Genomic DNA, 15,298 nt, shown 5'->3' with positions numbered 1-15,298 from the left:
ACGTTACACTAACAGCGCGACCATGTTAGTGTAACATGAACGTGTGTTAAAAATGTTAATGTAAATGCATCAAAACGTCCGAATGCCAGTGATGTGCACAAAATATCACATCACGCTGCAACGCAGCTTGCCAGGGTGCAGGTTGAAGACTTAAGCAGCACCATAAGTAGTAAGACTGCGAGAGAAAGACAAGAAAGGAAGATTAGGCTTGATCTTCCACCTGCTCCAGCTGAGCCTGACTCTACCCATCCAGGCTTTCTCTGACATCTGTGACTGCTGCCACTCTTCCTCCCTCTCCTCCTCCTGGTCTTCCGGTACAGGGGGGCTCCATCTGTCGGAGGCGGCTGGGGGTCCGGGCAGCCCTGCTGATGTCTGCTGAGAGGGCCCTGGGCCCTTGTGGTGCAGCGGCAGGGGCCTCACAGTTGCAGGCCAGCTCCACACAACGTTTCACCCCGACTCTCCTGCCAGCTGGCTAAGCTCACTTCCTTACAAACAGAGAGGCAATGGCCACCTCACACCTCCTCTCTCTTCCCTCTCCATCAACAAATCATCTGTCTTTCTGCTGTAGACCTTCATTATGAATATGGATATGAGATGAGAAAAATATTGTGGTTTCAGACTTATCATCTGTCAAGAGATTTACATTAAGATGTATTTAGATTTAAGTAATGTTCTTTAAATATCTTTGAATATTAGAAAGGGAAAATAGGAAAATTTGTGTCCTAATTTGATGCCCCTAAAGCTTGAACACTGCTGTAAGTTTGAGGTTTGTGAAGTTTAGTTTTAGTGGAGATTCTCTATACATGTTAGAAGAATGGACCTCTACTGCAGTTTCCCTCTTGGTGAGAAGATAAAACAGTGCCAGAATGGCCTTGCCGGCCGCGAGCGAGAGCTGAGTGGGTGGTGCTGTGGAGGTCTGAGAGCACAGGCAGGAGGCCTGTGATATGGCTCAGCCCCCACAGGACAGTGCTGCTGCCTGGCCCAGCTCAGCCTAACGGCCTCCTACTGGCTTCAAACAGCAGTGGCGGGTATAGTGGATTTGAGCTTGCTGACAGAGCTGCGGGGTGGAAGCGAGGAGGCAGCACCAGAACCCGTGCGCCACTCCCCCCTGTGATCTAACGACTCCAAATCTCAGGTGAGGAATAGCTGATCCCAAATCAGTTACATTGGGATATGAAAAAAAAGGCAGAGCTGAGGAATCAGACCATTTAATATTGTTGGAGTCATCCTCTCTACATGGCTTGGTGTTCTTTCACAAAATTTCACAAGATGCTTGGCTCTCATGTCTATAGTGTATAGTGGGGGGTCAGCAGGGCCCATTTGACTTTAGCCGGGTCATGGACACTGACTCATACCTAGTTTACAGTATGTACCTCAAATTAGGATCTAGGGCTTTGTGAAATAGAAGAGAACAACAGAGAATTTAAACTATGAATTACTTCTATTTGGCCACTATAGCAAATAAGCCTTAAACAAGTATACCTTCATTTGGTACAAATTATCTAACTTCATATGTTGCTTAAGATTGTGGTTTTAAAAAAATCTTCATCAAAGTGCATTTTGTAAAATTGCATGACAGCGCTTCAGGAAAAACTTTGCATTTGCATACAGCTGACCTTCACTGGCATGTATTTCTTTTTAAGGGGTTAGATCAGTATAAGCCTATTTATTTATTTATTTGTTTATTTATTTATTTGCATTGACATTTCCAAGGATGCATGTACAGAGTCTCTATTCTCCTTGAATTCATTTTTGATCTTCTCTCATGCCCATCAACATGGACACAGCAGCATGTTTCTCAGGCCTTCTTCTCATCTGATCAGATTACTCAGATTTTTAGCTTCCGGCATGTCAGATAATTTCATATGCCTTTAGGTCTCACCCAGACACACGTCCACCTATAAGACGTCCCTGCTGCATGCGCTGGTATCCTTACAAGAACAAAGGATATTAAGGGCGATAGAGAGGGTTGAGCTGACATTGGGCTCTGTGCGAGAGTGCGAGCGTGGGTCACGGGCCTGCGAAGCCGCTGCAAGCCGCTGGCTCGCCTGGTCAGCCCCGTAACTCTCTGCTCCTCCCCCAGCACCCCTCTACACCCTCCTACGACCTGCCGCGGTGACCGAGCTTCATCTACAAACTCGCAATAAATATCTAGCCATCATTTATTTTAATTCACTCCTTTCTTTGGCTTGGACAGAATGGATTCTTAACCTTGTAAGACAAGGACACCCGTGTGCTGCCTGCCTGGCTCTGGTCGCTAAATTATTCTTCATTCTTCTGAGGAGTGTTCGGAGGGAGAGGGGGAGAAGGGGGTGGTGCGAGAGGTACTAGTAAAGGTGGGTGTGGGGGGTTGGAAAAATGACTTCAGCACAAGTCTCCAGAACTGTCTGCTTGAATGAAAAAGCTTTGCCTTACTAAGTAACCACAGAAGCTCAGGGTCAGGAGCTCAGGACGGAAGACTGAGATTTATAACAAGAGGCCTGAACCAGATTTCTTATTCATTATCTACAAACTAGAATCTGCAATTTATTTAAGTGCTGAGAGAAGAAGGAGATGGTGAGGGGTGACAAGAAAAGTAGCAGAAAAGACCACAACAAGGAAAATAGTAGAAAAGAAAGGAAGAAAGGAAATTTTTAAAGAAAGAACGTAAGAGTGAAAATGGGAGGAAAACGAGGATGGCCAAGTGAGAGACTGTGAGAGTGGGGGAGAATAGAACGAGCAGCCTCTGGAGTGATTTATTTGCCAAATCAGGACACAATGAGTCGATTATGAGTACTCTAATAGGAGAGCGTGTTTGGGGACTGGCTAATTGGCTGTGATTGAGTTGCAGGCTGGGAGTGAGGAGAACAGTGGAGCTGGGCGGCGTCTGTCAGGCAATCATCAGCTAATCAGAGCGCTGAAATTAAAACTGCGTGGTCGAGCTTGAGGAGGGGATAATAGCCAGGCCAAGCTTGAGTTTGAATGAGTGTGTGTGTGTATCTGTGTGTGTGTGTGTGTGTGTGTGTGTGTGTGTGTGTGTGTGTGTGTGTGTGTGTGTGAGTGAAAAAGGGAGGGGACTGTTTAAGGGAAATGTCTGAATGATCAACAAATATATGTGGCTTTCTGTGCAAAAGCAAAAATATTGTTTCATTTATCCCATAAACTTCTCTGTATATGATGGTCATCAAATTTGTATTATAAGTGGAGATTTATTTATGCTCTCTATTACACTGAGTTAAATTTTACATAAAGGCCAATGGAAGGTGCTTATATTTACTTGAGGTTGCTTTTGATATTGTGATGCTGAACCAACACATAGACTGTAGAACTGAAAAGCTAAATTTCACACAACAAATAACACCTCATGAATCTGTTTTTATTTATTTATTTATTTTTAATTTAAATATATCAGCTAGGTAACTTTTTAACAGTCTGTTCTTCAGAGGGCTATGGGAGATCGGGCTGAGAGACGTTAGTGGTTGGTGAAGTGTCCTCCACTAGGGGGAGGTGTTTAGCTGTGCTGCTGCAGAAGACTGCCCTTCACGCCCATTCCATGTGTACAGATTGCTGGTATTGATGTGGCTTTCAAAAACAGTATGCTATAACATTTGTATTTATATTTATATTTTGTATGGACATTTTACAAATAAAATAATCTTCATAATCATTAAATGAATAAGGAGTAAATATGTACATATGAATAGTAAACCTAGACTACTTCGTATACCACATATTAAGGCAGCTTCAGTTTGATTGAAATTTAATTGCACCATCATACAACGAACAGGCCAAAATAATATATATATTTTTGTATTATTTTGATCTAAAAGTGCAGATTTAAATATGCTGAATGTTTCTGTGTATTTTATAAAAGTAAAAAAAAAAAATCATGTAACAAATGACACACCTTCACTGTAGTTGTTTATCAGCGCGGGAAGAAGATTGTTGTTGTAGTGGTTATAACTAATATTTTGTGTATACTCCAGAAACATTCTCTTCAGTCCACCTAAATTGAGCTCTGTCACAAAAGCCTTTTCCCCATAAAGTCTATCCATCCTCTCATAGGACAATACAGTCTATATAAATAAGATAAACAACTCCTCTGACTCAAACTTTATTTATTTGAAGTGAATGTTGAACTTTAATGTTCATTTATTACTAGAGCAATAAACCAGCATCATCTTATGTGTTGGCCTGATTTATAACAGAGGCCTGAATCAGATTTGATAATTATTATCTATAAACTAAATTAAAATCTGCAATTCTTTTAAGAACTGATATCAGAGAACAGAAGTAACTTTGTTTTGGTTATGATACAAAAACAAATGCTACATACTTTATAATCACCCACATTAAAGGCTACCAAAATACATTTTGGCAGATATTTAGCATAAGTTGTTCAATCAAAATTGGTAATATCTAATTTTATATTTGTCCAGCCAATTGCCTGTTGTCAAAATTGCTACTTTCTTATATTTTTAAAGCAATAAGCTAACAGTACTCATCCTTGCTTTAATTGTAAATGCATCCCTTTTCCCCCCTAACCAGACGGCTCACTGTAGGATTTCAGAAGCAGGCTCAGGCATAAATGGGATTAATTCTCAGAGAATGTCCTTTGCTTTTCCTGCTGTAATTTCATTTGGAGAGTCCACACTATGAATAGCAAAGCGGTAGGCGAGGTGGTGCACGAGGACACTAACAGCCAGCGGGCTGAACACACAAGCCTTCAGCTTCCCTTACCTTGATAATGTCACAGCGTCAGGAAAGGCACTGCCCATTGTCCAGGACACTGGAAATTTAATCGGAAACTTCACAAATATGTAGACCTAATAGAACGCTCTTTCTTTCTTTCAGCTGAGCTGGTACACTGGACAGGTTCCAAGTTAGTCAAACAGAAGTAAATGAAGTTTAAGCAACACACACACACACACACACACACACTCACATACAGTATCTGAATATGCATGGAACAGTAAAAGATCAGGAAGATTACATTGTTCTTTCTGTGCATAGATTGTTGTTTCAGTCATAGATTGTTTCCTGAATCCCAGAATGGCATAGTCTCTACAGTTTGTTTAGAGATGGGACGGTTTCTGTGACGGCTGTTCCGGGCATAGACTCGGCTCTGCGCCCCCTCCGTTACACCCACCCATGGAGCACGGCCCCCTGCCCGTTTTTGATTTAATTAAAGGGAAGAGGGCGCATCAATTTCAGTGGCGGCGCAGGGAGATGACAGCACACAAATTGAAAGTAAGCATCTCAGCTGGGACGGGAGGGGGTCCGCTCATCATTAACACTGAACACAATTCTGTGTGCCATGTAACAAGATTAGAAACATTATTATCATTCCTCCTCTACACACACCAAGCCTGTCAGAGAGAGAGAGAGAGAGAGAGAGAGAATATTTGAAAGAATTTGCAAGTGTGCAAGAGTAAAAGAGTTAACAGAAAGAGGTTAAACTTTTTTACACTATTTGCAAGAAAAAAAAGTTGACCTATTAGCAATCATCAAGTTTACCATGATACACAATGCTCCTTAGGATATGGACAGGTGACGCCTTAAAAAAGTAACTTATCTTGGAAATAATGTGCACAGAGAAACAGGAAGAGGTTTGCATTTATGTGTGTTTGTTGGTGTTTCCTATCTTGGCATGGTGTGTGCTGCTGAGTTTGTGACACCAGTGCTGGATTGAGCATGTGTCTCAGCGCCTGTCCAGATTACATCACATCCCACACTGAGCGCTGTACCAGTGAAGAGTACAGCTGATATATAAATCACTGTCACTGACTGACATCTACCCCCTCTACATTCATACAAGGAGAGAGTGTAACATCACATATGGCTTGTAAATTGAAAAAGCATGAATAGAGACACAGTACATGGTAGCACACTTGCTGATAGCCATGTGTATTATTTAATAGAATATGACTCTAACTATTGTCAGACTATGACTCGTTTCCTGTAAAACACAGATCAGTAGTAAGAAAATTGGCACATCACTTGGTACAGCTATTTTCTCTACCTCACTTTCTGACTCTATTCAGACTCTAACTATATGTATGTGCTTCCCCCACATATAAATATACTGACAGACTGAGCTAAACTGAACCACTGACAGACTCAAACCATGGAGAGTCTGTTAATAAACTACAAAGCCAGTTTACTCACATTCACAGTGTGGCCAAATTTGCTGATTGAATTGCAATATAGATGCTGTTATTAAGATAAAGATTTGTCAAAGTGTCCCTTTCCATAGCACATTGTTTCCAAATATCTGTGCTGCATTTACTTTATTGAATAAATAATTTATACCATGTTAAATTTTCAAGTGCATCTGAGTATGGGTACCTGTTGGTTTTTGTCAATGGTCAGTCTGCAAAACACTAAGTGAGTGAGTAGGAGTGTGTTTGTGTGTGTGTGAGACAGAGACAGAGAATGTTCTGATGTATTTGTCCAGTCAAAAATGGTGCAGTGCTGACACTTGATTGACAGCTCATTTGATGACCTTGAGGAAGTGCGGTGGAAACTTTCAATCTCAAATTTGGGGTAAAATGGGATTGAAAAGTGAGGATTTATTTTCTACCTTTTGTTGTTTGTTCCTTCTTTCAAAGTAGCCTAATACAATCTTGTGAAATGGTTGTGAGGTGACTGAAAACAGGTGTGACTTAACCTCACACAATGTTATCTCCTAAATTTGACCACTGTGTTTAATGCCTGTCTCTTATCTGCCAGTAGTTATATTTTGGGTGAATCACTATTATTTTTTTAAAAAGAATAATATGATGATAAAAATTCTACGTTTTTTTTATATTGCTTAATCTCAATTTAAATCTCGACAGCAAATGTAGTAATTGCTTAATTCGGTGTAAAAGGTAAAATATGTATAATGAAATACTATCATCACAAATTATTCTGAAAAATCACACGATCTCAAAGGACATTGTTTTTTGTGCAGAAGAAGAAAAAAAGTCAATAAAGAAGGGCATGAAGAAGAGACTGAAGGAATGAAATTCTTAGTATAACCCCAGTGAGCCTGCAGGTGCTTTCCAACCAGCTGCTCCGTAAAACTCGATACAGGCCTCGTGAAGGTAAGGTTCCCCTGAAAGCAGATAGCCCAACAAACACATCAATATTAAGAGGAGATCAGGGAGATCCCATTCTTGCCAGTCAGTTTGACAAGGACTGTTTTTTTTGTGTGGAATTTTTACCTTGCAGTTTATCATATAGTTAGCATGTGATATTTTAATCGTGACAAGTACCCACAAAAAGGTTTTCACTGCACTGAGGTAGAGCCCACTAACTCCTGCTAGTCACTTTGTCACCAAAATAACAGCCAGCAGTATGATTCTTCTGTAAAGGTTGTTTCTACCTTAATTGTCTGATTTAAAATGTGTTTATTATTATATAATTATTATATAATATTATATATCTTTCCTGATCTTGGGTGGCCATGTCAATTTTATTGAAATCAATAATCTGCAACCTTCTGTACTATTCATTTCAATGGTAGACCTGTGTGATTTAAAAAAATATATAAAAAAATTGCACTCTGTTTTATTTATATGTATTTGATATTTCTTTAGAACTTGAAAATTTCAATCGGCTTCCTCTCACTCTCCTTTTCTCTCTCTCTCTCTCTCTCTCTCTCTCTCTCTCTCTCTCTCTCTCTCTCTCTCTCTCTCTCTCTCTCTCTCAGGCACACATGCTTTAAATGAGGTCACCAGAATTGCTCGTAGCATTAGATATCAACCGTGTCCTTTCCGGGCAGGCTGGACCAGCTCTGGTTGCTGGGCCAATGTTTACTTTTCTGACAGGCCTGACACTGGCCTCAACACTCCAGTTACATTTTGGCCATATCCACTGATGCAGGGTCAGTGATACTCACCCATTCTGGGCTTGAACTGTAGTAGCTGTAGCAGTATAACTAGCCTAGGTCCAGCTGTTTAGAATACCATGCAACAAAAGCAGAGCTATGTCACCTGGCCTCTACCCTTAACCTCATGTGTTCCTCAGCGTCTTTCTCTCCCTCCTATCTCCCCTCACGTGCTCTCTTTCTATCGTTCTCTAAACATCACCCCATCTCTCCTTACTGCGACTCATTTTTCCCCTCTCTCCCCTTCACCCACCTCCTCCCTCACCTCTCTCCCCTTTACTCCTAGCTTCTGTCATTCTTCTCGTCCGCTCTTCTCTCGCTCACACCCTCCTGGATCTACCTTGACCTCCATTACTCTCACCACCCTCCACCCCACGCCCCGACCGAGCACCCATCTTCACCCGTTAATGCCTAGGAAGTGACACAAGCCTCACTATCGTTGGAGCGATCATTAAAATTTATGGTGAACTGACTTCCCCCAGCTTGCAGCGTTCAGGTGGCATAAGTCATAATTACGCAATGACAGAGGAGGGGGAGGGGCAGTCCCCTCGGCCTGGTCGCTCCAGTGACAAAATCACTCAAGAGGAGGCGCGTGTACCCCAACAACACAACCCATCACCTGAGGGCACAAGCAGCTGTGCTACTCCATACACGTCCTGCCACTTGCTAGTATGTGTTGTTAATTAAGCACTTGCATTGTTAGCAGTGGAAATACTAAAAATGTAGTCCCTGTCCACCCCAGCTGTTCTCCTTCCTCCTGTAGTTCCTCCTCTTATATTTCTTTTCTCAACCCCCCCCCCCCCAAAAAAAAAAAACAAAACACTTTTAGCTAGGTCTGATTCTGAGGTACGTTTCAAAATCAAACATCAAAAAACTTTTTTTTGTGCATATTCATTTTTGTGTATTGAGGTTGGTTGTTTCTTTGATTGCAAATTGTACTTAATTTCTGTAACCAAACTTAAGCTGTCACTTACCTTGAAAGAAGAAGAGGTATTGGCACCATGAGCTGCCTTTGTGTGTGTGTGGAGTCCTAGCTTCACTCTGTTGGCCCCGTGCTTGCTGGTGGCACTCAATTTGTCCCTGGTTAAGCTGTAATAGAGTTGGGGGTGAAGTGGGCTTGACATACACACACTTCGTTTTCCCTGCCTGTGTTTCCCCCCCCGGCCCCTTCAGGGTGCGCATTGTGTGTGTGTGTGTGTGTGTGTGTGTGTGCAGGGAGCCGCAAAGCATGACTGCCAGCATGACTTCACACTGAGGACATCCCCTGCTCACTGCCACCTCTCATTCAAGAAGTAAATAAGTCAGAGGAGGTGAAGGGGAAAGGGAGGTGATTGGCGGTCAAGAGGAGGTGAACATGCAGAACAAACTGGAGAGCAGAGGAGGCTGATGAGAGGAGTGGAGGCTTATGAAGCTGGAGGGAGAATGGTGGTTTAGGATCTCCTGAAAGCAAGGAGCCAGGCAGAACAGAAGAAGGACGTGAACATGCATTACTTTTAGAGCCGTTTCAACATCGGTATTGATCATGTTTTATTGACAACTTGTGCAAGTTCGTGGGGAGGAGGGTAGAATGTTTTAGCATACACTCACATGAAATTTCATGCTCAACATACAAACCCAGTCTCTGTCGGCCAGTGGTCTAACGCCAGCCAAATGGCCATGTGCCAGGACACACGCCTCCACTGGAGCCATGCTGTGTTCTACAATGTGGAAATGAAGCAGTTTCAACATGGAGCAGAACGAAGAGGCACCTTAAGATGTCATGTACTGAGCTCGGAGCCTAACAACAGATCCATGGATATCAGCGCAGGTCAAATGTATTGCGTTTGGCTCCCTTAGAATGATGTATGAAGCCAGTGAAGTGGAAATGTATGTGAAGCATCCCCACTCTTCCCAAAAACAGAGTTGGCCTGTGGGTTACTGCGCAGAGCTGTGTGGCCTGCTGCAGTAGGCTGTGAGCAGACAAGCAGTCCACGCATTCAGGTGTCAGCCCCACACCCTGCCCTGCCCTGCCCTGCCCTGCCCTGCCCCGCCCTGCCCTGCCTGCCCCCCCCACCTCCTGATTGGTAGCAGGGGCAAGAGTGGTAGCTGCTTCTGGGCCTGTCCCAGCATGCCCACTGAGAGAGATGCTTCCTCTGCTGCAGAGCAGTGCCAGTGAAGCAGGAACCACCCCACTGCTTACCCCGACTAACCATGCCGACACGCAGCCCTGCTGGAACACACGCGGCCTGTTTCTGACTCCTCCTCCTCCTCCTCTCTGTGTGTGTGTGTGTGTGAGAGAGAGAGAGAGAGAGAGAGAGAGAGAGAGAGAGAGAGACTGACTATGTGAAAGTACCCAGTAATGTCTGTGTCTGTTCTGTTGGTAATATGCTGAATTGATAATACATTAGTTTATTCACACTGGCTGCCCCATGTAAAAACTCACCTGTTGTATGCAGCATTGTTAAATGACATTATTTTAGGACCCTGTGGCACCGAGTCATATAAAATGTATCACGAACATACTAATGTTATATTAAATGAGCTGAACTGTATATGCACAGTTGCACCAAAGCCCTAAAGCCCTGCCTGACTCTTTTTTTCCTCTTACAGACCAAATCACCCACAGCTCATCTGATCTAACAGCCCAAAAGAGTGAGTTGCCAAGCACTAATGGTCAGTGATTGGAAAATGACAGGAGCTTTTGGGAGGCTCTCCTGGAGCCTCTTGTGGATGACCATCTGCTGAAGCTGAGGAGTGTTGACAGAGCCTTGACTGCAATCGTAAGGACACAGGAACAGTGGCGTGATTGCTGCCAATCACTTGAGTGGGACTGTGGTCATCGCACCACGGGAAAACTCTAAGGCAGTAAGATTAGAGAAAAGGTCCTCTATCACCTGTTAAACATAATTTTACTTTTATAAACAGTGACAATGTGAAATAAGAACATGTTCATATTATTGCAATATCAATATAGTATATATTTTTAGTTTCTTTAATTTTTTTCATTGTAATTTGAGGTTCTGACTTATTTTCACTTCCTGTCTAGAGGTAACTGCGAAACCCAGCAGGTACATGGCTAAAAATACCTGTTGCTAGTTGGAGAAGGATGATGATAATAACTGTGGTCTCCTATAGGTCGCTCTCATGTGTGATTGCGATTGGGAGGGTAAAAACGAAGAGACAAGGGCCTCAGCTCCTTAAGCACTGATGTCAATTAAGCCTTGATTGGCCTTTAGTCTCTGTGTATGTGTGTCTGTGCGTGTGTGTATGTGTATGAGTTTGTGAGGAATAGACAGTAGGGGGTAAGTGAATATGCATCAGGGATTAGTGTATGTATGCTTCTTTTTTATAACTGCAGTACACACACACACACACACACACACACACACACACACATATATATATTTATATATGTATGTATTACATACTACATTATATGTGTGTCCTGTATAGGTTTAGAATTAAGTGAGTGCATCTATGTGCCTATACTTCGGTCTGTGTTTTATTTGTGTGTGTGTGTAAGACGGTCTCCACTCTTGAGCTACTGAAGCTATAATCACAGCTGTGATCACAGGCGGGAGCAGTGAGAACAGCCCTCTGTCACCCCTTCCTCCCTCCACTCCCACCTTCACTCTCTCTTTCTCCCCCTTTTGTTTTTCCCCACATCCTTCTCTTTAGTGGTCTGTCTTTCTTTCCCGCCCACCCTTTCTCTCCCACCGCTGGACCCGTGCCTGCTCTTCCGCTAACCCCCATGTTCGCAAATCACTTCTTCCCGTGTCAGCAGGTAAATTGTTTTGTCCTCCCATTCCCTGCTTTCATTACCTTGTGTAAATTAAGCGATATGTCGTCCAGCCGTGCGAACCGTGCCTCTCGGTGCCGCCACGCCAAAATCACGAGATTTGGCGTAATAAATGAAGACAAACTGGCACCAGCACTGCTCCTTCTCCGCCACCACTCGCTTTCATTATTCGCTTAACTTGCCGGAGAAAATGACTTAACCCTGACCCGCACATTACGTCCCACATTCACTCCAGATAAAAGCCTTTTTACAGCAGGCCCCCCACAATTTATATTCCACCAAGGAGGCTCCTTCTCTCTGTCACTTTTCCAATCTCGGGGCCCCTCAACACACGTCATTAAACTTGTCGTGCCTTCCTGTATTTGTCCATCAGTCCTTCCTTTTACATAAAAGCTGGCAGCATTATTCTTGGCTTTGATGGCGCCAACTCATTTTTTCCCCCTACGGAATGTTTGATTGGAAGAAATATAGCCAGGCCACTGGCCCTATCTCCTCTTCCCTCTCTCCTGGTGGAATCATGTGCTTGATGAAATAGTGTTCCCCCAGCAAGAATAATAAAAACAGACTTGTGCATTACGGGCCGCTCTCAATCTGCCAGGCTGGGCTGTGCTGGAGCGGGAGAGAGAGCCTCCCGCTGTCTCTCCCCATCTCCCTACATTGCCACGCGCCCCTGACCGAGTTTATAGTTATACGGGTAGATAAATGGAAAGCGGTGAGCAGCCTGGGTGGAGGCCACAGCCGGGTTCAGGCAGGGCAAGAGCAGAGCCATCACGGCCCGGCTGAGTGCTCACACATGGAGCCATAGAAAAATTTAATATTTTCCATCATGTTCTTCAGAACTTCCACAGAGCACTAAAGTCCTCACATAACTGGAGAATAGCAGGGACCTAAATATCTCACGGCTTTGCATTTTAATATAGTGGCCAAAACACAAACATCAAAGTACCATATATTAATATTCATTAAAAAAAACATGTTGTATAATGAACTTTTTTGCTTTTTTTGAGGGAATACTATCTTGAGGTTGGGAACAGTGGTGTTATCATGGAACAACATCAGCCAACCTCAAACAATGACACTTAAGTTTTATTTTGAGGCAGTTTTGTTTGCTGTTAATGATGAAGTCCATGGGGAGCTGGTGATCTTGTGTTTGGAATCGGAATGACAAGCCAGAACTGTTCCTCTCTTTGCTTTATGATGACCTACTATCCACTAGATATTTCAATACGCTTCTTTCGCACATAATTAATTTGTGATGATGTCTAGATCCAGGAAAGTTCTCTTAATTTTCTCTTAATTTAAAGGAACAAATTCCAATGTCGATTGCTGTTTCAAATGAAGGCTTTTGTTTTAAATGTGGCTTAGTTTAAATACGAAAACTCTTAGTTCAGAAAACTCTGAATTATTCCTCACAATTTAATTTGCACTCTAAAGACTCGTTCCAGCAGCATTTTTTGGACCATGCAATGTGTATCAAGGGAATGGTGCAGTGGTGACATTGGACCTCACCCTCAGTAACAGCTTCAAATCTCTTCGTAGCTGCTGTGCTACTACTGTGTCACTGCAAAAGGCTTATTGACAGAAAATAAGTGAGAAAATAAGCTTTAATTTAAGATGGCATACTCTAAAATGATTCCAAATAGACATTTCTTTTAAAATCTAAAACGTTTAATTAACAAGGCTGGTTTCTTAGACACCATATTTTAAATCCCCTTTCTCTGATGATGTAAATAAAAGACTTGTCAGGGAAATAAGTTACATTTCAGGTTTTAGATTTAAGATGACTAGAAAGATTCTAGAAAGTTTTAACAAGAACTATTTATTTTAAAATAAAACAAACCAACCAACAAGGGCTGCTGTTTTAGACTTTACACTAAATAATATACAACACCACACAGCCACTATTATTTTCTGGCTCTACACTTACTATGTGTGTAGGTAACTGGTTCCATTAGGCACCTGCTGGTCCTAATGTTAAATTGTCTAATGTGCTAATGAAATATGACAAAAAGGATGAAAAACCCATAACTTCAAAAGTTTCCACTTTAAGGTCAGAGTTTAGAGAAGTCTTTAATGCCATTTAGATGACAATGAATGGCATTTGGAAGGTTTTTTTTAACTGCCTTAACCCAAAAAACAGGGACAACCTGAAGATACCAGGACAACCTGAGGAAACCCAGCATAACTTTCAGCATAGCTCAATATAGCTCTACCTGGAGCTTTTTAAAGAGTATATCTCTAAAATAACTGCTGCGTTCCTGTGTACAAACTGTGAGAAAGAGCTAGCAGAGGAATGGGAGCGAGGAAAAGAACAACTGAGAAGCTGCTGCTCCATTTTTTTACAGTACAAAAGTTTTGCAAGGTCGTTCAAAGAGTCATGGAGCTACACAATACCTGCATACAAAAATGTTCCCTTGTTCCACAAGTCATGACACGGTGGTTCTTAAAGCGATCATTATTACCATACAAATAGACAGATCTATTTAACAACTGGCTTTTTTATCGCATAACAGTTATTCTTTAGTGTTATGCCTTCAAAGGAATTGAATCGCAGCCCCCCCCCCACCCACCTCCTTCTTGCCAGGGACCATCTTAGCCTTGATAAAGGCTTGCAGCAATAGATGGAGCAGGGCTGACATCTTCTTAAGAGATGATAGGAGAGCCAAATCAAATAGGATGGAGCAGTCACTCTCTGTGCAGATAGGTAGTTCATTTCACCGGCTCGGTGCTGGCATCCCCAGTGACTCCCTGCCCGGGGAAGATAGCTTACTCGGACTTCATTCATTATTCCAGCGGAGGCCCTCTCACTGCTTCTAAACGCTCTCCCCTTTGTTCTAAGATGAGACTTATTTTCCTCACTTTGATGAGAATCTCTGAATTTGGGTTTCAGCACCAGCGTGCATTATCACTGGCTTCACTCTTTATGTAAGGGAGAGCAGTAAAAATCAATTATTTTTTGTGAGACATTATTGAGTGCAAATGAATGAGTTGAGTTGTGGCTTTTGAAACAATGGATCCTCGGTTGTCCTCATTAAATGTTTTTCTTGCCCCTTGAGGTAAGATGTGTAGCACGAATTTTTAAACACTTCTCAAGCAGTAACTTTGTTAATTTTTCCAAGTTGACTAACTTAGGACTAATATGAAAAGCCTCCAGTGATTGTCACTTCAACTTAGCTTACTGATGTCCATTGCACATAGAAATAAAAACTGCAAGAGGGATTAAGCCGCTAAGAGGATCAAGTCACTTAGGCAGATGACTGAGGGATTCAGCTGAGATTCAGTCTGTGTATTTGACATTGTCTTCATTTGTGCAAAAATTAATTATATGCACATCTATATCTCAAAGTTTGTGGGTCAAATTTATTGCATGTAACATTTTCAGCTGAAGCTTTAGCCTTTTACCTGTTCAGCGGAACTGGTGAACTTTCCACTGGATTTGTAATCGGTTTGGAAAATAAGTTCTGGTTAATTTCTCATACAAAACCATTTATTTTATAGACCTTAGTGAATGGCGCAATTACACACACACAAAAAAGGGATGAATTAAAAAAACTATTACTTGTTCCTGCTTAGACAAAGTGCTTATGAGAAATTAGTAATATGGAAGAAACAATTAATATGAAATGCTTTGTGAAGCATGCTATGACCTGACAGACTAAATTGAAACT

This window comes from Electrophorus electricus, chromosome 10, assembly GCF_041902795.1.
Source record: "Electrophorus electricus isolate QZ-2024a chromosome 10, ASM4190279v1, whole genome shotgun sequence".
Classification (NCBI taxonomy): Eukaryota; Metazoa; Chordata; class Actinopteri; order Gymnotiformes; family Gymnotidae; genus Electrophorus; species Electrophorus electricus.
The sequence above is the reverse complement of the archived record's forward strand: the minus strand, read 5'-3'. Positions refer to the sequence as shown.